General features: G+C 41.4%; 1 protein-coding gene across 4 annotated transcripts in view; it reads right to left on the bottom strand.

Annotated features, from left to right (window-relative positions):
- Positions 1-22,437, bottom strand: part of TEX2 (testis expressed 2) — a 97,511-nt gene that overhangs the window by 58,035 nt on the left and 17,039 nt on the right. The window contains exon 1 of one of the 4 annotated variants that reach the window (XM_036267954.1): positions 11,211-11,358. The exons of the other annotated variants lie outside the window; for them this stretch is intronic. The gene's annotated coding sequence lies outside the window, so the exon portion shown is untranslated. Of the gene's footprint in view, positions 1-11,210; positions 11,359-22,437 lie in introns of those variants that run through there. 4 annotated transcript variants of the gene reach the window in all.

The raw sequence follows: 22,437 nt of genomic DNA, 5'->3' as shown, positions 1-22,437 counted from the left end.
TTTAAGGACTCTGCACAAGCTTGCACTTGAACATATGATGTATGAGTACCATCACTAGCAGGGCTTGTGAGAGTCAATAGTTTTCATTCAAAAACTTCTTTTGGCAGAGGAAGAGGCAACAGCATAGTATTGCAGAGGATTTCTTAACACCTCTTATCTGTGCTTTTTTTGTTTAATGTTTACCCCAGGACTTGCTTACTGATTTGGGGTGGGAGGAGGGAGGAGGGAGAGGGAGAAGGAAAGACAGAGAGAGAGAAAGAGAGAGACAGAGAGACTGGTTGCCTTCTCTTACAGGCTGAACCCACAGCTAGGTATGTGCCCTGACTGGGAACCAAACCCACAATTTTTGTTGTATAGGATGATGCTCCAACCAACTGACCAATTAAGCACACTGGCCAGGGCACTTATCTGTGCATTTTAAAATAGGAATTAGTTTTATAAAAAGTAGAGAAGCCCGGCCGGTGTGGCTAAACCCATGCACTAAGAAGAGGCCACTGGTTCGATTCCTGGTCAGGGCACATGCCTAGCCTGTGGGCCCGATCCCCAGTGGAGGCATGCAGGAGGCAGCCAATCGATGTTCTCTCTCATCGATGTTTCTATCTCCCTCTCCCTCTCCCGTCCTCTCTCTCTCAAAAAAATCAATAAAGAGAATAAATAAATAAATTGTCCCCCAAAAAAGGTAGGAAAGGGGCCTTCAAGACTATTTTTTCCACCTTGATGTTGCAGAGGAAACAGTGAATCTGGTCAAAATCAACCACAGTAAGGTCTGACTTAGCCTAAAAATCTCAAGTAAATCTTCAGGGCTATCCCTTGATTTATTTAAATTCAATGAAGCAGCTGAGAATTGCCAGCAGCCATTCTAATCTGTTAATACTCCACCTTGTAAACAAAAATCAATATCAACATTGTGGATAATGAACTAGTTCTAGCCTTAGTTTCATTTACAAAGAAGGGAGAGAGAGAGAAAAGAAAGTACTTCAGTGCAGGCAATCCCCCCAAGGCACTGAGACCTTAATTGTTACAAACTCAAAACTCCTTTTCCCTTAGTAGGGTCCCTCAAAGTCTCTCAGGACCCAGCAGGGGCCTGTACCACCAAAAACACAACACAGAGTTAGCACTGCTAGTAAACAACAGGTCCACCCCTTAGGCCACTGCTCCAGCTTTTACCTACCTTGTCCCTGAAGGCAAAAGGTGTTCAAAAGCATCAACACAATTAGAATTTTGCTTTATAGATTTATAGATGGTTCTAATAATGAAATCCAAATTCAGTTCACAGTAACTCATTTAAAACCAGGTCACACCTCCTGCACAACCACACAGGCCTATGGAGGTTTACAAAAGATAACGCCAGTGCCGTGCACTGTGAGACCTCAAGGAACCAAAGATGGACATCATATAATGTCATCTATATGAAAGCAAAAAAATCCCTAAGGTAATGAAACTCAGGACAGGTATGCCCAGACCAGATAGTGCTAATCGAGTACAGAAGTCTGGGAATAATTTTCATTTTTTTTTTTTTTTTTTTTTAGCAGAAAAGTAATTTGGGACTTAGTAAGAAGAGGCGGAGAAAAGAATATGGCAGATACATGAAACAACAGCACAGGGGATGAAATTGAGATGGGATTAAGTCAGTCAAATAAGAACAAGAGGGTCAATAAACAGTTCGTTCAGCTACAGTGAGGGGCTGCACTGGGGGGAGTGGGAAAATTAAGATTTGAATTGAAGGGCAGGAAACAATTTGTAGTTTAAAACCTTCAAAGGTTTTGTGTTTGTATTAACATATAGTTAAATCTTAGAATCAGAACCACAGTAGATTTCTGAGAAGTTTGAAAACTGCGTGTAAATATTTGGTTCAGGACAATGAATGTCTGGAACCTAGAAGACTGTGGTGCCCCAAATTCAGAAGGAGGAAGAGAAGAGGGTGGTGGCTGTGGTCACAAAATAATGCATTTCAAAAGGTGATGTTCAAGGGGTCAAATGTTAACAACAGGTGAACCTAGAAAAGAATCTGAGATGTTCCTTATTCAGCCCTAGCCATTTTGGCACGCTGGCCTAAGGACCAAAGGGTCTTGGGTTGGATTCCCGGTCAAGGACATGTACCTGGGTTGCAGGTTTGATTCTCTGCCCTGGTCAGGATGGTGAGGGAGGCAATCAATCAATGTGTCTCTCTCACATCGATGTTTCTCTCTCCCCTCATCCTCTTCCGCTCTATCTAAAAAAAAAAAAAATCAATGGAAAAAATACAACCTAAGGTTAAATATAGGAAGGCATCACCAATAGATACTTCCCAGGCAATTCACCCAAAAATTCAAATGGTCAATAAGCAAACAAACAGAAAAACTCAACTTACTAAACACAACACAAAATTGGAAAACAAATCAACTTCAGTCATCAAATCCATCATTAAAATATACTGTGTGAGAGAAACCCTCTATTACACTAATAGTTGGAACACAATTACTAAAAAGTTTTCTAAAAACAATTTTGCAGTAACTGCTAAGTACATAGATAATGTTCACATCCATATACATGCGGGGGCGGGGGGGCTAGTTTTCTCTATACAACATGCTTATCAGTTTTATTTTCTACTTTTAATTATTTCCCAGTACTTTTGTAATCTGGAAAAATTTCATGTAAATGCACATCACTCTTTAAAATAAAATAATTATCTTCAGAATATAAAAATGTACTAGCACCCCCCACATCTTACTCATAGAAAACTTAAGGCACAGAAAGATTCATTTTTATAAAATAAATAACATCGTACCTATGTATGTGATCTGTTTTTATATTCAAGATTAGACTGGGAAGTACCATGAAGGCCTTTGGCTTTAGTTCTCCCAACTCGGTAGGAGAATGACCTTCAGGCAAATTATTCACCCTAACCAAGCCTCTGTTTCTCAACATGTATAATGGGAAAGGGAATACTGTTCAGAATATTAGCTAATAACAATATATGTAAAGCACTGAGCATGGTCCCTGATACAGAGCATTCCCCAAATGTTAACTGTTCTTGTGTTTCCTCAAGTCAAGGAAGATTCTTTTATACATGATTTTGAATAGTTATATTAAGTGACTATTCCATAATCTAACCATTTCAGCATAGGATACCATGAATTTTTTGCTGTTACAAACAATGCTGCACTACTTTATGATACTATACATAACCTTTGACTGTCTCTCTGATTATTTCCTTAGTAAATATTTTTAGAAGTAAAATTATACAGTTGAATAGCATATATACATTTTCAGTTCTTTTTTTTAAAAACCCACAATTTCCAGGTCATCATAAAAAACTTCAAAAACAGATATATGTAGGAAAAAAGTGAACTTTTTTCTGTTCCCCTCAAAGTCATGTTTAGAATGTATCCTTCCGGTCCTTTTTGTATGCATTTACAAATGCACACAAGCTGTTTTTTATTTTAGTGTTAAATCATACAATACATACTGCTTTGCAGTTTAACTTTCACTTACTATTTCTTGAACCTCTTCCTATGATATACACATAAGTCAACAGGTACATACACACACACTTTTCTACACAGTACAGATATACCATCATCTACTTAATTATTCCTTTAGATAGAAATTTGAGGTTTTTCCAGTTTTCACTATTAGAAAAACGCTGCCTTGAAAAGCCTTCTATATAAATCCCCTGCACAGGGCAAGTCTATCTGTAGACTGTATCCCTAGAAGTGCAGTCGATGTGTCAAAGATAGCGCACATTTACAATTCTAACACTGTCTTGCCAAATTGTCCAACTTACCAACTGTGTATAAAGTGTCCATCTTTTGAACCCTTGTCAAGACTGAACATTATTTTTAATTAATGCCCATCTGATACATAGGGAAATGGCACTCAATGCTCTGATAATCATTTCAAGTTTTTCCCCATCTGTTTCTCTTCTGTTCATTTGTCATTCATATTTCTTGCCCAAGGGTTTTTTCTTATTCACTTATGTATCATGGATAGTTAACACTTTCTCTACTACATGTGGTGTGAATATTTTTCCCCATTTCTAGCAACTGCTCAGTTGGTAGTAGAATCAGTCACCAAAACTACATACCAAGTGAAGCCGTGTGGCAGCAGGCAGGAGCTCGGAGGATGAAGACCCTCACGCCAGTGAAAGAGCTCATCCACTTCTCCCTGAACTCTGGGTTCTTTCACTGTAAACTGCGGGGACCCTCCTCCACTGTCTTCAAGAAATTTTCCAGAAAGCTCTAAATTCTCAACATCTATGATTCTATGATTCAACTTCCATGGAACAGAACCTACTTAGAGTCCTACTTTTCCATTTTGCACCAGAGAAATTCTTGGCAACTGCTCAAGTCCAGCAAAGGAAACCAGAGTGCACTTGAACTGTTTAATGTGCCGAAGGCAATTAAGTCAAAATATTTTTCTAATATTGAAACAGTTCGTCTCACATTAATAAACACTTCTAGACCTTCTGGACTTGTCTTGTTTATTTAACAGAGCCATAGAAACAGCCCTTACTTCTGGTCACAGGTGTCTACTAATGACAGACTCAACTAAGAATGAGCTGCAGATAATCAGCACTCACATGGGCTGTGGCAACAGAAAACAGGTGTGAATCCTCCTCCAGCATCACGCATCCCTCCTCCACCCATTGCCAAACTGTACAAAAGGTTAACTCCTGCCCAGGAGGCCTCTGCTCTGGCTGCGATAAGGACAGAACTCCTATTGGACTTTCTACCCCAACACTCTGTTCTTTCTTATTCCAACCAAACATCACTCCAAGTACAACCTCTTGGCTTCAACCTCTAGTGGATTCAAACTACACCACATCCATGTACCCTGCAGAGCCCTCCAGCAACCACCTATCCTTAAGGGACACAACTCCCTGTTCTCTCACACAAAAAAACAATTCTCCTCTGACTCTACTTGGCTTTTTTTTTTTTTTTAGAGAGGACAGCAAAGTAAGCGAAGAGCTGGCCTACTTTTCGAGGCCAAACCACCATCTGTATTTTCAGACCAAATCACCATCTACACCACCCTCTTTAAATCATTAGCACTGCTATCTACTGCATGTGAGACATCCCCACCACCAGGCCTGAGTCACTACCACTGCCAGGGATCTCCATGCCAGCTAGGAAGGGGATGGGAGGAGAGGGTTAGGTGGGAGTTACTGTAGACCCCAGCCAAGAGGTGGTCCATGCAGACCTGGTCCGTGTCCTTGCCGTTTCCAGAAAATTCCTGAATGACCTCATTATTTCCTAGTCAGACCCGGCCCCTCTTCCCACCTTGTCTATTATCCAGGTCTCCAATTTTGTTTCCCTCCTTTCTCAAAGCAGATGGCCTTGTCCCTAATTTACTAGGAAGGTGGTAGGAGTTACCATTTTGTCTCCCATGCCCAATTATATGCACCACTATTCCTATCCCTTGGCTAGAAATTCTTCTATCCATTCCTCTCTACTCTCCACCCTATCCAAGTCCTAAGAGGCGTAATTATAAAGCCAATAGACCCATTTGTTTCCTTATTCCTGCCTACCCCAACCCGACTCCATACTAACTCTCTTGCATCCATCAAGGACCATTATTACTCTTCCAACCACCAAGGCCCTAACCCTAAAAGGTCATCCCTGATGTTCTCTTCTTTATCTTCCATACCCCTTTTGTTCCCCTAGTTGACTGAGTAGTTCCTTCATCACCTCACACTTCATCGTTTCTTTCTGATTTCATCCCTTGCCTCCAGTCTCCAGCTCAAATGGCATTCTGCCACTAGACTAGACTTCTTTAAATACTATGCTCATCGCCCGGCCAGTGTGGCTCACTGGTTGAGCATCGACCCATGCACCAAGAGGTCACCAGTTTGATTACCGGTCAGGGCATATGCTCAGGTTGTGGGTCCAATACCCAGTAGGGGGCATGCAGGAGGCAGCCAATCAATGTTCTCTCTCATTGATATTTCTGTCTCTCCTTCTCCCTTTCTTTCTAACATCAATAAAGAAAAAAAATGTAAATACTATGCTCATCATTATACTGTTACTCAAAAACCTATCATGTTCTTATGTCTCATTTAATCTCCTTGGCTTTATGGGCCCAACATAACACAGCCCCTCTATCTATGCAACTTTATTTTCAGTTATTCTCCAAAGTGTTCCTAACATTCTGGTTGGGTCTGATGGGCCAATGGTTCATGTGAAAATCATCCTCCTTCCCACCTCCATTTATGCAACTTCCTGTACTGAAAATGCCTTCCTCTCTCTCCTCTGCCTTGTCAAGGCCTAACATCCTCCACGAAGGCAATGATGCTTGAACTGAACCTCAGGAATTCCCCCTAAACAACTCCAGACTCTCAGCTGACCTCCTATGAAGTTTATGCCACACAAGTAGTCAGAAAAAATGAGTCCTCAACCAAGAGAAAGTTAAGTCTCAAAAGTTCATCAGTAAGTCAACTGTTTGAAATTCAAAATCCATTCATCCTGAAGCAAAATAAATGGGAAATAGGTTCCTAGGCCCAAGAAAGGTATATAGTCCATACTATAAGTTAACTAGAGTATAAATGTACCTTTACAACTACAAAGAACCACCATTTAAAACATAACTCAAAAGAAAAACACATTCTGAGTTCAGATAATCCAAGACCCTAGAATTAGGGCCTGTGCACACTCTGGAAAAAGACAATTCTAGAGAACAAGAAGCCAAAGCCTAGGGAGTAAACCCTGACACTTCTCATCCATCTGCCCCAACCAGACTTCTATCATCTGAATTACAATTTCTCATGCAGCCCAAGTCTGCTTTAATTCATGTGTGAAATTTTCTCATTCAATAGAAGCAAGACCCTGGAAAAGTACAGAGGAACTGGACCTGCCTACCCCCAGACACACAGGAACCCAGGTAGCAGTCAGAGGAACCTCTTCCTCCCAGACCAACCTATGCAGCAGAAGGACTGCTTCAGTGATTTCTAAGCATAGCCATGGAAAAAGGTATCAGGAAGAACATGGGAAAGTTTCTAATTTGTCCAGAAAACAAATCAGGGCACACCTAACTTCTAATTAACATACATAGGAACTTGGTGGCCACTCACCAGTAGGGGTTAGGTTCTAAGGTCAGGGCAAAAGCTACCTATAACCGAAATTACCCCTGAGATTCTTTTTTCAGTTTTATAAAAGAATTCCATTTTGATTGATTAAAAACATGACTGTAGCCCTGGCCAGTTTGGCTCAGCGGTTAGAGCGTCGGCCTGCGGTCCGGAGAGGCCCGGGTTCGGTTCCCGCTAAGGGCACGTACCTCGGTTGCAGTTTGTCCCCGGCCCTGGTTGGTCGTGCGGGTGGCAGCCACTCGATGTGTCCCTTCACGTCGATGTTTCTCTCTCTCTCTCCTTCTTCTCTCTCCCTCCCACTCTATCTGTACAAAAAATGGAAAAAAATGTCCTCGGGTGAGGATAATAAAAAAAACAAAACAAAAAAACAACATGACTGTAGCCCTGGCCGGTTTGGCTCAGCGATTAGAGCGTCGGCCTGCGGACTAGAGAGGCCCGGGTTCGGTTCCTGCTAAGGGCACATACCTCGGTTGCAGTTTGTCCCCGGCCCCAGTTGGGGTCATGTGGGTGGCAACCACTCGATGTGTCTCTCTCATGTCAATGTTTTTCTCTCTCTCTCTTCCTCCCTCTTTCCCTCCCGCTCTATCTCAAGATAAAAATCCAAAAATGTCCTCAGGTGAGGATTAAAAAAAAAAAAAAGATTGTGCATGTACATAAAAATACATTCAAATATTTGGATACTTTAAATATATATTTTTGTGTGACTTCATATGCTTGATATAAAAGAATCATGAGTCTCCCACAAAGTATTGTTATACAAGCTTCAGATGACCTCACATATCATTGCTGGTCCCATTCAAGTTTGAGAGACTTCAAGGTCAACTAACGAACAGAACTAAAGGAAAGACTGAGTATGGGTTGGCCATTTACACCACTCTGTCCTTAGGAAGACTAACAAACCTCTAATGTGGATAGTTCTTAGGGACTCCAGCTTGCCTGCAGCATTTACTCTATCTTGTTTTAATATTAAGTCTCTGTGACCTTAATGTACAACAGTAGATGTGTCTGTTGTGAGGATTAAGGTGGAAAGAGGTTAGTTTTCTTTTTTTTTTTTTTATCCCCACCCGAGGACATTTTTCCATTTTTTGTTCAGACAGAGTGGGAATGAGAGAGAGGGGGAGAGAGAGAGAGAGAGAGAAACATCGATGTGAAGGGACACATCGAGTGACTGCCACCTGCACGACCAACCAGGGCCGGGGACAAACTGCAACCGAGGTACGTGCCCTTAGCGGGAACCGAACCCGGGTCTCTCTGTACCGCAGGCCAACGCTCCAACCGCTGAGCCAAACCGGCCAGGGCAAGAGGTTAGTTTTCTTAAGTGAGCTGAGAACTGGATGGGCCCCATGGTGCACAGAAAAACCTGGTTAATAACTCAAACATTAAACAGACCCTGCTTCAGATCCCAGTTCCACTGTTTCCAGCGTGTGACCCTGTACAACTTACTGCAGAAAGCCTTTTTTCCTTCATATGTAAATAAAATGGAGATAACAGTGCCTACCTCACAGGTGATGCTGGGAAAATTAAGAAATAACAGTTAGCATATGTAAGCTATTATTATCAGCAGCAGCAGCAGCCATGAGCACATCTTTCTTTTCCATGCTGACTTGGCCAGAGTTGACCCCAGAGCCATGTTATCAAGGATGAAACAGCTTGTTTCCAGCCTTTTCTAATCTCCTGAACTAGACTTTTCTGACTGTCTGACTTCAGGTTTAGTTCAGGCAGCTGTGACCATTAAGAATGACAAACACAGGGGCAAAGTAGAAATATGGAAAGATCTATACATTGTAACACAATATGAGAAAGCAGAATTTGGGAATATGTACATACATCAAACACAATTACATAAAAAGAATGTACAATCAACAAGATCCTAGGAGGCTACAGACACTAAGCAATAACAGTTGGTGCTTTATTGTTCGTTATCTTTGTTTGCTTTTAGAGTCGAGCTGGTTAAAAGGATCATTTTAAGAATAAAGACACTGGATAAGATCTAGTTTCACCAACCTCTTTTTTTCTGTCCCTTCCCCATGCTTGTCATATGTTTTGCAAGATTCTAACAAATGATGCTGAACAGCAATTGATTAATTCTGTTTACAATTTTTCCATTTCAATGCTGATCCAAATTTTACCCAACAATCCACATTAAAGGGTTCATAATAATATTATGAAATCAAATCACTGCTACAGGTGTGAATATGATAAGCATAGTTAAGAAAGCAAGAAACAATCCAGTTGCTTTATTTTGATAGTCAAGGGCACTCACATTCAAGGTCAACCTCATTCTAAAGGTAATGAGCATGTTAGTTTTGGGAGTGAGACCTGATACCAGCCTAGGAATAATGTCTACAGTTAGACCAATCCTGTCTCAGAAATTCCTATTATGTCATCCACAGCCAATCAGAACTTGGAATCGGCATGAAACCATACAGACTTGCAATCCAAACAAAAGCAAGGAAACTTGATGATCTGGGTAGCTTTTGTGTCCGTATCCCAGGTAAATGTATAGTTTCTATTAAGCCTTTTGAAATGAAAATGTACCCCTAGTGCCCATGGGTTCCTTTGCAGGTGTCCAGGCTGGAACCACCATCCCAGGTCAGCTCCACCCAGCAGACTGCAGTGGGACAACTGATCAGCCAGCCTTAATTACTTTCTTAATCCTAGTTCTTTTTTTATTATTATTATTTTTTTTATCCTCACCCGAGGGCATTTTTCCATTTTTTGTACAGATAGTGTGGGAGGGAGAGAGAGGGAGAGAGAGAGAGGGAAACATCGATGTGAAAGGGACACATCGAGTGGCTGCCACCCGCACGACCAACCCGGGCTGGGGACAAACCGCAACCGAGGTACATGCCCTTAGCGGGAACCGAACCCGGGTCTCTCCGGACCACAGGCGGACACCCCAACCGCTGAGCCAAACCGGCCAGGGCCTTAATCCTAGTTCTAAATGGGCAGATACATTTTGGAATTGGGTAGAGGGAAGTATATCAGAAAATCCTAGGAAACATCACACAGATGACCCAGCTATTCCTCCCCATCTCAGGATTTATTAATTGAGGAGGAGAGATTGGAAGACATATTATTAGAAAAACATTCCCCAGTAATTACAGCCTGTGTGTGTGTGTGTGCACACACCCTGCTCCGCCCCACCACCAATACCTACCATGGAATTTAATCAACTTGGAATATCATGAACACATTACACTAACTTAAACACACACACACACACACACACACACACAAAGGTGACAGAATCACCAAGAGCTCAGTTAGAGATTCTATACCAGCTATCCCTAGACACCAGTAACTAGTTAATCCAGTCTACACCTATGTTAGAAGGCACCACTTTAGAGGCAACTGTTTTGTAAGAGGCTTCTGCTCTGTGCCTACATGAAAAAAGGCCCATTTCCATCAAGGTCAATCAACTACTTCAGATATTTTAGAGGAGAAATCAAAGGTAGGCCATTGATTCCATGGGCACAGGACACAATCAGACTAGACTGAGTTCTGCTTCTGATCTTTGATACATGTACCATCATCTCCTGCGGCTAGTCCTAGCCACCCCCTTCCAACATCCCCCCCAAACCCAGGCTGTAGAGTTGACCCCACCCAGGGCCTCCACAGCTGCCCATTCCTAAAAGTATGTTTTATTGCTATCTCAAGACCCAAAGCAAGACAGAAGGCAGAAATGAAAAGCAAGTGGAATAAAAAAGAAACTTGGATGTACAAAGGAACAAGAGAAAAAGCTGTTTCTTGGCAGATCAGGGAAAATAAGCACAAGTTGTATTTCATAACCAGAAATAAGAGTACACAGCTTGGAACCAAACTGTCTAATTCTGGAGGCACAATAAACCTGATGGCCCTACTGGGGCTCCATTGATGTTTCAATGACAGGAAGGCTATAAAGTTGTGATCTTGATGTTTTTCTGTTCACAGGTCCAATAACTGCCTAACAGTTATCTAACTAAGCAGTATCCCGCCCTTTCCAGATGATTAGTGCTGAGTTTGTTGGTGGGTTTTTTCTTCTAGCTTACATGGGTCTTCAGAGAGTACTCTCTGCCAAAACAGAACACTAAAACAAGAGAACTTTCTGGCCATCCATTTGCAATTAGGATCCCATTAAATCCCACTCAGATGCCACCCAAAGTACCTTGCCTGGGACAGCTGAAGAGATCTGGGGCTCTGGTGGCCGCCTCACTGGGATTGGATTTTCTGATCCGTCAAACCCCAGCCCTAGATTGTTGGGAGAAAGAAAAAAAGTGGGACAGCACTTCCTAAACTAAAGTTTGGACATTGACAGCATAGGAATGTTGTTATAATAAAGCTATTCTCTCCCCATGGATATGATGGAGTAAAGTATGCCAAAGGAAATTATTATTTGTTCTCAAAAGAACCTATGTTTGGCAATTATTCCTTTGAAATAAAGATGTATTACAGTTATTCTTTTCTTGAGAAAACACAGTTTTTCCCTCCAAAAACTTTATAACAGCAGTTTACATTTCCATGGTAAAGAATACTGTTTATGTACTAAGCAGTACAGGACCCAGACAACTGAAGCAGCAGGAATTATTTCTTGGAAGAAAGGAGGGCTGAGAACCACAGAGATCCAAGTCAGACACAGTCCTAATCTGTGAGGATTAGGATAGTTAAGTAAGCATCCCACTGAATCAACCTCTAAGGTCTTTACCAACAATATCTTGTTCAAGTCTAACAACTCTGTGAGGTAGGTACTATTATTATTCCACATTTTACAGACGAGAAAAAAGACTAAAAGTGATTTAGGCAACTTAACAAGGTCACAAAGCTACTAATGAGCAGATCTAGAAATCATGCTCCAAGGCCACGATCTTCACCACTGCACTATACTGCCTCAGTCAGATACTTTTATGGACAAATCAATTCAGAGCCAATAGAAGCTTTCTACAGATCCCTGTACTCCAATGAAGAGCTCATCCATTCAACATTTATTGAGCACTGGCTGCCTGCCAAGCCCATCACTGAAAGACAGAGATCTTCACCCTATCTATCCAGAGGGAGCATCAATTCTGGAGGGACCCTGACTCTAAAGACAACTCAGGAAAGCACTGAAAGTGTTTTTTAAAAGTTGCAGTAATTCACAGAACAGGCTAAAAATACTTTAGTCTCTCTACTGTCATCAGCCCCTCAAAGCCTGATTGGGATAACCATCAACCTATTAAGGTAATATGCTCCATATTCTGAAGACTTTCTCATAGTAGAGTAAACCACAGTGTGCAGCAAAAAAGAAATCCAACAGGCCCTCATCAGTCCTCAGTACTACTTATCCTAGCCCACCCTCTAATTCATTGCTACATAGAAGTAAAGGTTCTATTGCATGAACTAAAATCATAACTCCCGACACAGGCTAAAGCTGCTCTGGTGGGAAGGAGCTTCTTGAGGAAAATGGTGGGAAAATGACTCAGCATAGAGTTCCTGATGGCCTCGTTCCCAGCTCTCTCCCCAGTGCCATGAACCCCTGACTCTCCTCACACAGCTCTAGTCCAGTTTTCCCTCTTTCTGCTGGAGCCCAAGCAAATTTTGTAACACAACAAAGACATGTAAGAAACAGAATGTGCTGAGGATTTAGGATCAGTCAATGTCCTTCAGCTAGAAGGCCCACAAACAGTTCCGAAGGTGCGCGAACGCAGGAGAAGACTGTCTTCATGGCCATCTGGAAAGCTGGTCCTTGGCTAACAAAAAGACGTTAAGAGAAACAACAATGAAAGGACTTAAGTAAGACTCGCATATTTAACAGTACAACGGGCTCACACAAATGTGGGTACGGAATAACCTAGTAATGCAGAAATGAGACAACTGATCACACTGACAGGGCAAAGAGAAAAAAGAATTGACAAAAAAAATACCATATTACTTGCAATAGTTGAAGTCAAAGGACAAATTTTAAAACTGACATATTTAGAATCTGAGGCAAGGGGGTGAAGGGGGCAGGAAGAGATAAAGCAAAGAAGTTACATGCACATGTGCACAACCAATGGACACAGACAACAGTGAAGCGAAGGTTTGCGCTGGTCAGTCTGGAGCACAGCCGACCCTGCGATGCTTTGCAAAGAATTGCTTGCCCGCACAGTGTGTTATTCCAAACGCAGATGCGTGTCCATGCATTCCACAAAATACCTGACCAGCTCTCCTCAACAACAGTCAAGTCATCAAAAACAAAACAAAAATGTCTGAGAAACTGTCATAGCCGAAAGGAGCCTGGAGAGACATGGGGGAACTGTACCATGGTCTTCTGGCAGAAGGACAGCAAGCAAAAGCTGAGGAAAGTTGAATGAAGTTTGGATTTTAGTTAATAATAGTATATCAATATTGGGTTAGTAGTTGTGACAAGTGTACCATGATAATGTATGATGTTAATAATGGGGAAATTGGGTGGGGATGCATGGGAATTCTCTGTACTACCTTTGTGATTTTTGTGTAAATCTGAAACTATTTTAAAATAAATGAAGTTCTTTAATAAAAAATAAATAAAATAAAATCATAACTCCCCCGCCCCAAAATACTGCACATCTCTTTTTGTATGCATATGGGAACATACTTCCACCTCTAGGGAAGTTGGTGACAATTAGCTGGGACTTCACTGAGACTAAGAGAGGCTACATCAGATGAGGCTCCCTGAGAGGCTCCATCTATAGCAAATATTCAACCCATATTATTACCTAGTGACTTTACTGATGTCTCTGTCTTCCCTTTTATACTGTTGTCTCAGACAGTTGCTACCTTAGATTTTCCCTATGTAAACTGCTCCACAAAATATTCATCTAAATGTCTCAAGGTACTACCATACAAAAAATAACTTCAAAAATGACACCTAGTGTCAGATGGGTACTAGACTTTTCGGGATGATCACTTTGTAAGGTATATAAATGTCTAATCACTATGTGTACATCTGAAACTGATATAATATTGTAGTCAATTGTAACCGAAAAATAAATTTAAAAAATAATACCTAGTTAAAGACAAACTCTTATTTTTTCCTCAATGTATTATGTATATAAAACAAGCATTTGGAATTGATTATAGATGTAAGGCTCTCTTAATTTCACAGTTTATGCACTGTTACAGGTCTGTTTGCACAAACATTTTAATGTAAGCCAAACCTTTCTAGTTGGACACATGGAATTTATGCTCTGATAAAGGAGGTCATGATTTAACATTAAGTATTTGTCATTTTAACCTGCATTACAATTCACAAAGCAGCACAGTACTCAAGTGGCCCTTAGGGAGCTCGGAGAGGGGTTAGGAGGGAGAGACAATCAAAATATCAATGCAAGAGCTATGAAGGAACATGAGGGTGTCAAGAGTTCATAGCCAGAGGGAGACCTGATCAGTTTGAGTGTCAGTCATGGAAGTGTCCCTGAAACAAGGGGGAATTGGGCTGACATTTCAAGGATGAATCAAAGTTGGCTATGGAGTGGTAACATGGGCAGTCCAGAAAAGACAAGGGATCTGAGGTAGAAGCACAGCCTAATGGAAGAATCCAAAGAACCCACCTTGGATGTCATATAGGGTAAACAGGAGAGGTGAGCAGGGACCAGGTCACAGAGGGCCTTAAAAGCCGCACCGAGGAATTGGTCTTTATCCCAAGAGCAATGACGAACTGAAGGGTTACTACAAGTGGTCAGGAAGCAGCTTTGAAGGTGATCAGATGAACATTCTGAAAAGCTCATTCTGGCTGCAGTGTAAAAGCAGACTAGAAAGAGGCAAGAAGGTTCAGGAAGGTCAGTTAGACTCTTAAAACATTTTAGGTGAGAGACAATGGTAGCCCAGACAAGAGAAGTGGCTGTGGAAATGAAAGGAAGGACTTGAGATAGAGTTACAAGATAAAATGCATGGGACTTGGTGGGTAGGATCTAGAGTGAGGAAGAAGGTGCTCTTAAGGACAAACCTTAGGCTTTGGGCTTACAAGACTTCAGGCTTACAAGAAGGTCACTGTGCCTGAGAATAGGAGGAACAGATTTAAGGGGAATGTAGTAGGTTCAGTTTGAAATTTAGAGGCAAATACTTGGTGACCTCCAAGGGGGGGATGTCAGAAAGGTGTTGAAAACTCTGGTTCAGTCTGGCTGGTGTGGCTCAGTGGTTGAGCATCAACCCATGCACCAAGAGGTCGCTGGTTCGATTCCCGGTCAGGACACATGCCCAGGTTGTGGGCCCTATCCCCAGTGGGGGGCATGCAGGAGGCGGCCAATCGATGTTCTCTCTCATTGATGTTTCTATCTCTCTCTCTCCCTCTCAATCTCTCTCTCTCTAAAATCAATATAGAGAAAAAAAAAAACCTCTGGTTCAGTAACTGATACTATTACATATCCACCCAGACAGGAGACTAATGGTTCCTTACAAAAAACCTAAAACCAGCAGAAAGAGAACTTGTTGGATGATTAAATAATTTTTGTAGTCAGGAACTTCTAACAATACTGTGCAAGAAACATATATAATAAAACCGCTTCAGAAATATCTGCAAAAGTTCAAGTTTTTGGAATATATCTTTCTAGAGAAATTTAATTCCATCTACTATTCTACACTCACACACACAAGTACACACACAAATCCTTCAAATGCTGGCTACTAATTTAAACTAGGAAGCAAACAAGAAATGTTAAAATAGAGAAGGAAAAATAACTGTTTCCTAAAATGAGCAGTGAGGGGTCTTTGCATCACCTAAACAACTCACTTGGTATGTACTAATTTACTCAAAATTTTGAGTTAAGAGTAAGAAAAGAGAGTTATTTTTTTTTTTTAATCCTCACCCGAGGACACTTTTCAATATTTTGTTCAGATAGAGTGGGAAGGGGAGAGAGAAAGAGAGAAACATTGACGTGAAAGGGACACATCGAGTGGTTGCCACCCACACAACCCAACCAGGGCCGGGGACAAACTGCAACTGAGGTTCGCGCCCTTAGCGGGAAGGGAACCCGGGTCTCTCTGGACCGAAGGCTGACGCTCTAACCGCTAAGCCAAACCAGCCAGGGTAAGAGAATTCATTTTTACTGAAGATTTATGTCCCAGATACATCAACACACTCTTCATTTAATCCTCATAGCCCTATGAGTCAGGAATTGTGTTTTCATTCACCAAATGTGGAAACTAAGACAAAGAAATGAAGAAACTTGCCTAAGGGTTAGTAGTGACTAGTAAGGTCAGAAATGGACCAGTCTAGGCAACTCCCTTTACCAATAACCAAGACCAGAAGGGAAGAAGCACCTATTTCCTTGGTCCCAATCTTCTATTGTGGAGGTCGAATGTTGGGAGTTTATTTCGAAAAGATTTGTATGATCATCTGCAATTCTGCAATTACATTCTTAGCCTCAAGATAATTTTAACTTTTTTTCCCCTCCTTTATTAATTTTTAGAAAACTCTTTAAAAGTTAAAGTTGCCCGACTGGTGTGGCTCAGTGGCTGAGTGTCAACCCATGCACCAAGAGGTCGCCGATTCAATTTCCAGTCAGGGCACACGCCCTGATTTCCAGTGGGGGGCATGCAGTAGGCAGCCAATCTATGTTCTCTCTCATCAATGTTTCTATCTCTCTCTCCCTCCCTTTCCCTTCCTGTCTCTCTAAAATCAATAAAGAAAAATATTTTTAAAAAACCTTAATTCTTATGTCTGACTCAGAACTTATTTTCCTAAAGAAAAAATGCTGAGACAAATTTCTTGCCAGGACACAAAAGCTTAACAACTCAATGGTCAACCAAGGACTCTATGCATGCTAACAAGAAACATTACATAGTCCTCACAAATAGCAACTATATAGAAATGGGACAGCCCTGGCTGGTTTGGCTCAATGGTTAGAGCATCAGCCTGTGGACCCAAGAGTTGCGAGTTTGATTCTGGTCAAGGGCACATACCTCAGTTGCAGTTCACTCCCTGGCCCTGGTTGGGGTTGTTCGGAAGGCAACCAATTGATGTGTCTCTCTGATGTTTCTCTCTCTCTCTCCTCCTCCCACTCTGTCTGAAAACAAATGGAAAAATATCCTTGGGTGAGGATTTTAAAAAAAGAAAGAAATGGAACAATATGCAATGAAATCATGATAATCACAGAGAAAAAACACAAACTAGTAAGTACACTGATTATACAGCATTTAAAATTGTAAATAAATGTCTGATATGCTAGAGGTATATAGAGGTAAACCTTCCTCTATAGAAATGTATATACACACATGCACATACACACATATATACACACGTGTGTGTATAAAGCTCTTTGTCAACACACTTTATAAAGTCTATTAACTAACCTCCAGGTACCTTAGCAGGAGTTCTCAACTTGGCACTGCATGCCCACAGCCCTGCCCACAACACCCTGCACTGGCACAGGTTCAGGTAGGCCGCTGGCTCATATTGGGCAAAATGGCTGAGGTGACACTGAAGAGGAGGAGGGTGGAGCTGGACATACAGAGGAAACAAGAAGCAGGGAGCCTCAGGTAGAGGAGGTAGGCACCTGCTAGAGTGGAAAGAACAGGCATTTCCAACTTACACACACTGGGAGCAAACCCCAGCTCTGCCCCGCCCCCTCGTGTGGCCTCAGGCAACTTATATAATCTTTTTGAGCTTCAGAAAGATTTTCACCTACAAAATGGGAAAAATAAATCCTGCCACCTCACAACATCTGTGTGGGGTGAAAGGAGTTCTCCACAAGCCCCTGTACATACAAGCCCCTTGTATGACTAGTTCCCTTCCTTCCTTGACTGGTACAGAGTCAGTTTCCTGGTCTGCAAAGGGACAGCAATAATAGGATGTCATGAGGATTAAAGAAAGGTGTATGGCAATGGGTCTGTCAATCGCAGCCCTATACAAATACTGGTTATTAATATACCCTGGGACTATGGAGTAATGGGAATAACTGCTGGGCTGATTGACAGGTCACATGCAAAAAAGTATTCTGAACAGTGGCAGCATCACTGGCAGAAGTATACTGTTTCCTGAAAGATTGTTTAAGAATTTTGAGCTTCATGCTTAAAAATGACATTCAAGAAAAAAGTCTTAAGCCAACAGCCACAATCTTTCACCCTGTACCCAGACCCCAGAATTCTGGGACTCAGGTCCAAGCTGAGGTTAGCTGGCCTCTGTATGTGGTAACCGATCCAGGGAGAGCATTCAGGTTGTCAGACCTGTGGAGTGACTGGTGAAGGGCGGTTCATGCATTTTAAAGACTGGCCATGCATACCATCAGTAAGCTAGGTTCAGTGGCGCAGCTCCAAACCAACCTGGAGAGCAGGGAGATGCTCAGTCTGCTTTGAAGTATAGCCAAGAGGCCAGAGCAACTTCATCCCTCCTCCTGTTCTTGTCGCAGGGAAACTGGCAGTAAGAAAAAAATAGCGCGGAACCAGATAAGGCTGAATCACTCTCTCAAAAGGTCACTGACACCGAAGTCCTGACTCCTTCAAATTAATCAGTCAAAAATCTCTGCAAAAAAAGCACCACTGAATTCCATGGTCCCAAAGATGATTATTAATCCCCCAAATCTGGTATAGTAAAAATAATGGCAGGACTCAACTCAAATGTCTCCCCCTCAGAAAACCCTCATGACCACCTCACTCTAAAAGAACACCCTACCCATCTCCTTACTCTCCTTGTTCAGAACAATACTACCCCTGACATTGCATTCTACGGCTACTTACTTGTTGCCTGTCATCCCATAGAATATATGCTTTATATGGGCAAAAACTTTATTCACTGCTATGTCCTCAATGTTCTACAGAGTAGACACCTAAATATTTATTGGTTGAATGAATGAATGAATGAATGAACACTGCACATACTGAAATATCAGGGGGACATTCTGCAAAGGATGTGATTGTCTAACCACTATGCTGTACACCTGAAACTAATATAAAATAATATTGAATGCAAACTGCAACTCAGTCCGGCTGGTATGGCTCAGTGGTTAAGCATCAACCCACGCACCAAGAGGCTGCCAGTTCGATTCCCAGTCAGAACACATGCCCAGGTTGTGGGCCCGATCCCCAGTGGGGGGCATGCAGGAGGTGGCCAATCGATGTTCTCTCTCATCAATGTTTCTATCTCTCTCTCCCTCTCACTTCCTCTCTCTCTAAAAAATCAATAAAGGAAAAAAAATTTTTTTTAAATAAACTGCAACTGAAAAGTAAAATTAAAAACAAAGTGTTGTACACAATACTTACGTAACCTGTTTATGTCCTTTTCAGAAAATTCTATCTAGTACAGAAGATAAACGTATCATTTACAGTTGAATATATTTTTAGAAATTGGGTATCTTTGCTGGAGTATGTAACATATAACACTACTGCTACCACTGCTACAATAAAATGAGCTCTAACTTAAAACTCAGATCATCTCTACTAATCGAATCCTTCCAGGAACATAAGCCTTCCTGATTGACATCTGTGGCCATGGTACCTACCTCTCCTTGTCAAAGAACCACCTTGAATATTGTTATTTCTGCTGGGCAAATGCATTTCTTTTAGGTACTGAAATTCCATTCTAGCTGCTGTATCAAAGAAAAGAATCCTTCAAAAAAAAGCGAGTGAAGGGGTTGGGGAGAGAGGGTTATTCCTAGGTAGTGGTAACTTCTTTGATCTTGATGGTATAAATAAATGCTCCTTTGCAAGTCACCAACTACCAGGGGTTCTGAAGTGGAAATCAAAGAGCTGTTGCCACCAACAGGACTCCAGGCTCTAGACCTGTGGCTCAGGCCCTGCCTTTGCGGCAGAATCACCCCCACTCCTAACTTCTCTCAAAGGCCACGCCTATTGGAGAATACAGCAGAGGATGTGAAAGCAGAACACATATCCAATATATGCAGTTTTCACAAAGTACTTTCTTAAAAACATATATTCTCAAGTGGGAGAATTTGGAAATCACATTATGCACAATAAAGCATGCAATGCCTCCTTTATAACTAATGTAACAAGCAACTTATCTATGAATTTCAGGCTCTAAAAACCCTCTAGGTCAAAGGTTACATATCAGTCTTTCTACTCTAAAAGGAACAAGCATATAAATAACCAGGGAAGTAAATGCAGAGTTGATATTGCTTTTTCAAATACACATAATAAAACTGCCCTCAGACAAGAAGACCTTCTCCACCAAGTCTCTGACAGGAAATACTGGGCCCCAGATCTTGAGGGGAATGAGGAGTTGCACCTTCTGGAAACACTCCTCTCAAACAGTACAACTCTCTCAAAATGAGGCCCGGCTGCATGTTCCAGCCCTGCTGCACCTTACTGTGGACCAGCCCACAAGGTACATTCTCAAGCAAGCACCTCGACTCTCTAGTGAAAAATGGCATCTGCAAGAGCAGCGAACTCCTTTCTAACATTCTCTTTAAAACCTTGCATCTCACTATTTGAAATGAAGGATTCTTAACATCTACATGCATACAAAATTTGGGCTGTGTGTACATGTGTAGTTTTCTGAGGAGAGAATTCACAGTGTTCAGAGGCTCAAGGAGGTGTATGTCCCAAAAGAAGTTAAACACCACTCTTTTCAGGGCTGCAGGACTTTCTCCTTTGGGTTATTTCGGGAAACCAAAGTTTGTCAGAGCCGCCCTGGTGAGCAAGGTTTCTTTCAAGTTGAGAATTGTTTTAGAATCAAACACTTTTTCCCAGAACAAATACTAGAAAGCCAGAATACTAACTGCTACGCTCCTTTTGTGGGTGTGGCTCCCTCACATTTCTGGGGTGCCCACCAACCACCTGCTGGACTGCACGGCTATGCAGTCCCTGAAATCAAGATGGCAAGTCGGTGAGGTCTGCGCTTGGGATGTTGTTGGTTCTTGAATTTGTTTTGGACTCACGGATGTTGGCGTTTCCACAGCAAGGCTTTCACACTTCAAAATAAGTTACTACTTTTTCTCAGAAACACATTACTTTATACAGCTTCCTAAGAAAGATCAAAATTAATGTTGAGTCTCCAACGCTTCAGTACATCACTCAAAACGCAGGGCACATCTCCACAGAAACTTTCTTCCCAGGCAGGATTTCCTTCGCTTGAGCATTTTCACATCACACGTAACCCTTTAGTCACTGTTCCCACTGTTCTCTGGCTCCCTCAACAAACTGTGTCCCAGATATTTAAACTTTTTTCAACATTCTGTAATAATTAATACATGTACATTTCCCCTCCCATTTTTCAAAATTCGCGTATTTTGTTTTGACAAACTCTTGCTCTCTATGAGGTTTTTCTAATATGGAAATTTAAATATCATACAAATTTAAATATCCTATAGATTACATGAACTCTCTACTTCTACCACCCCTGGCTGCTGGACCTGTGGTAATCACACATCCTTTGTTTCTACAAGCCACTGAAAATCTCACTTTCACTTCCAGGCAACCCAGCTACCAATATTCTTTCACACCTACGGCAATTTTTGGTCTTTCTTCAAAAATGTAGTCAAAAGTACAAAAAAGAGAGGATGAAAATGACTTTTGTCTACTTGTTCCCCTGAACTACAATCTTCCTCTACCATTTCTTCTAAACCAAACGCCCATTATATTTGGAAAATAATCGGTTTTAGAAAAAGGTACCTTTATACTATTATTTTCAGAATGACTAGATGTACAGAAGGAGAAATTACCATCCACTGAAAAAATTGCAAAATAATTTCTAGTTCTATTTGCTATAATTTGACAATTCTATCTTAAGAGTCTAGGAAATGTACCATTGTGAGATGTCTTGAAGCCATTATCCTAATTGAAATCTATTTAAATGGAATAGTTATTTCTTTTTCAAGTCACATAAAAGCACATATAGACCAGAGATCCTTCCTATTAAATCAGGGGACGGTATGCCTATAAAGTAAAGGTCACCAAAGCAGTAAAGATTATAGCCTTCAAAATTCCTTAACTATTCATCATGGTATATATAGTACTGATCTAGAGACCTTCAAATGCTAACATATATACACAATGGAGTACTGAACAATGCTCCTTTAAAAAAAAATCAGCCCTGGTCAGTGTGGCTCAGTTGGTTTCATGTCGTCACATACACCAAAAGGTTGCCAGTGTGATTCCCATACAGGGCACATGCTCAGGTTGCTGGCTTAATGCTGGGTGGGAGGTGTGCGGGAGACAGCCAACCAACGTTTCACTCTTACATCGATGTTTCTCTCTCTCTCCCCCCACGTCTCTCTTCCCTCCCCCTCTCTTTGTAAAAATCAATAAAAATATTTTAAATTTAAAAAAAAATTAAAGTCAGGAAAAGCAGACATTTTCTACTCATCTAGCTGGTTTTCACTCCCAAGTTTTTCTTCTCCACGGGTTTTATTGTTTTCTTTTAAATACACAGGACCTTTCGCTTCTCTGCCTTCATTGAAAAGAACATAAAATGGATAATCCCAAACAACTGACTTGGGAATACTCTG

Source organism: Molossus molossus, unplaced genomic scaffold, assembly GCF_014108415.1.
Source record: "Molossus molossus isolate mMolMol1 unplaced genomic scaffold, mMolMol1.p scaffold_m16_p_19, whole genome shotgun sequence".
Classification (NCBI taxonomy): Eukaryota; Metazoa; Chordata; class Mammalia; order Chiroptera; family Molossidae; genus Molossus; species Molossus molossus.
This window is presented reverse-complemented; position numbering and strand designations above follow the sequence as displayed.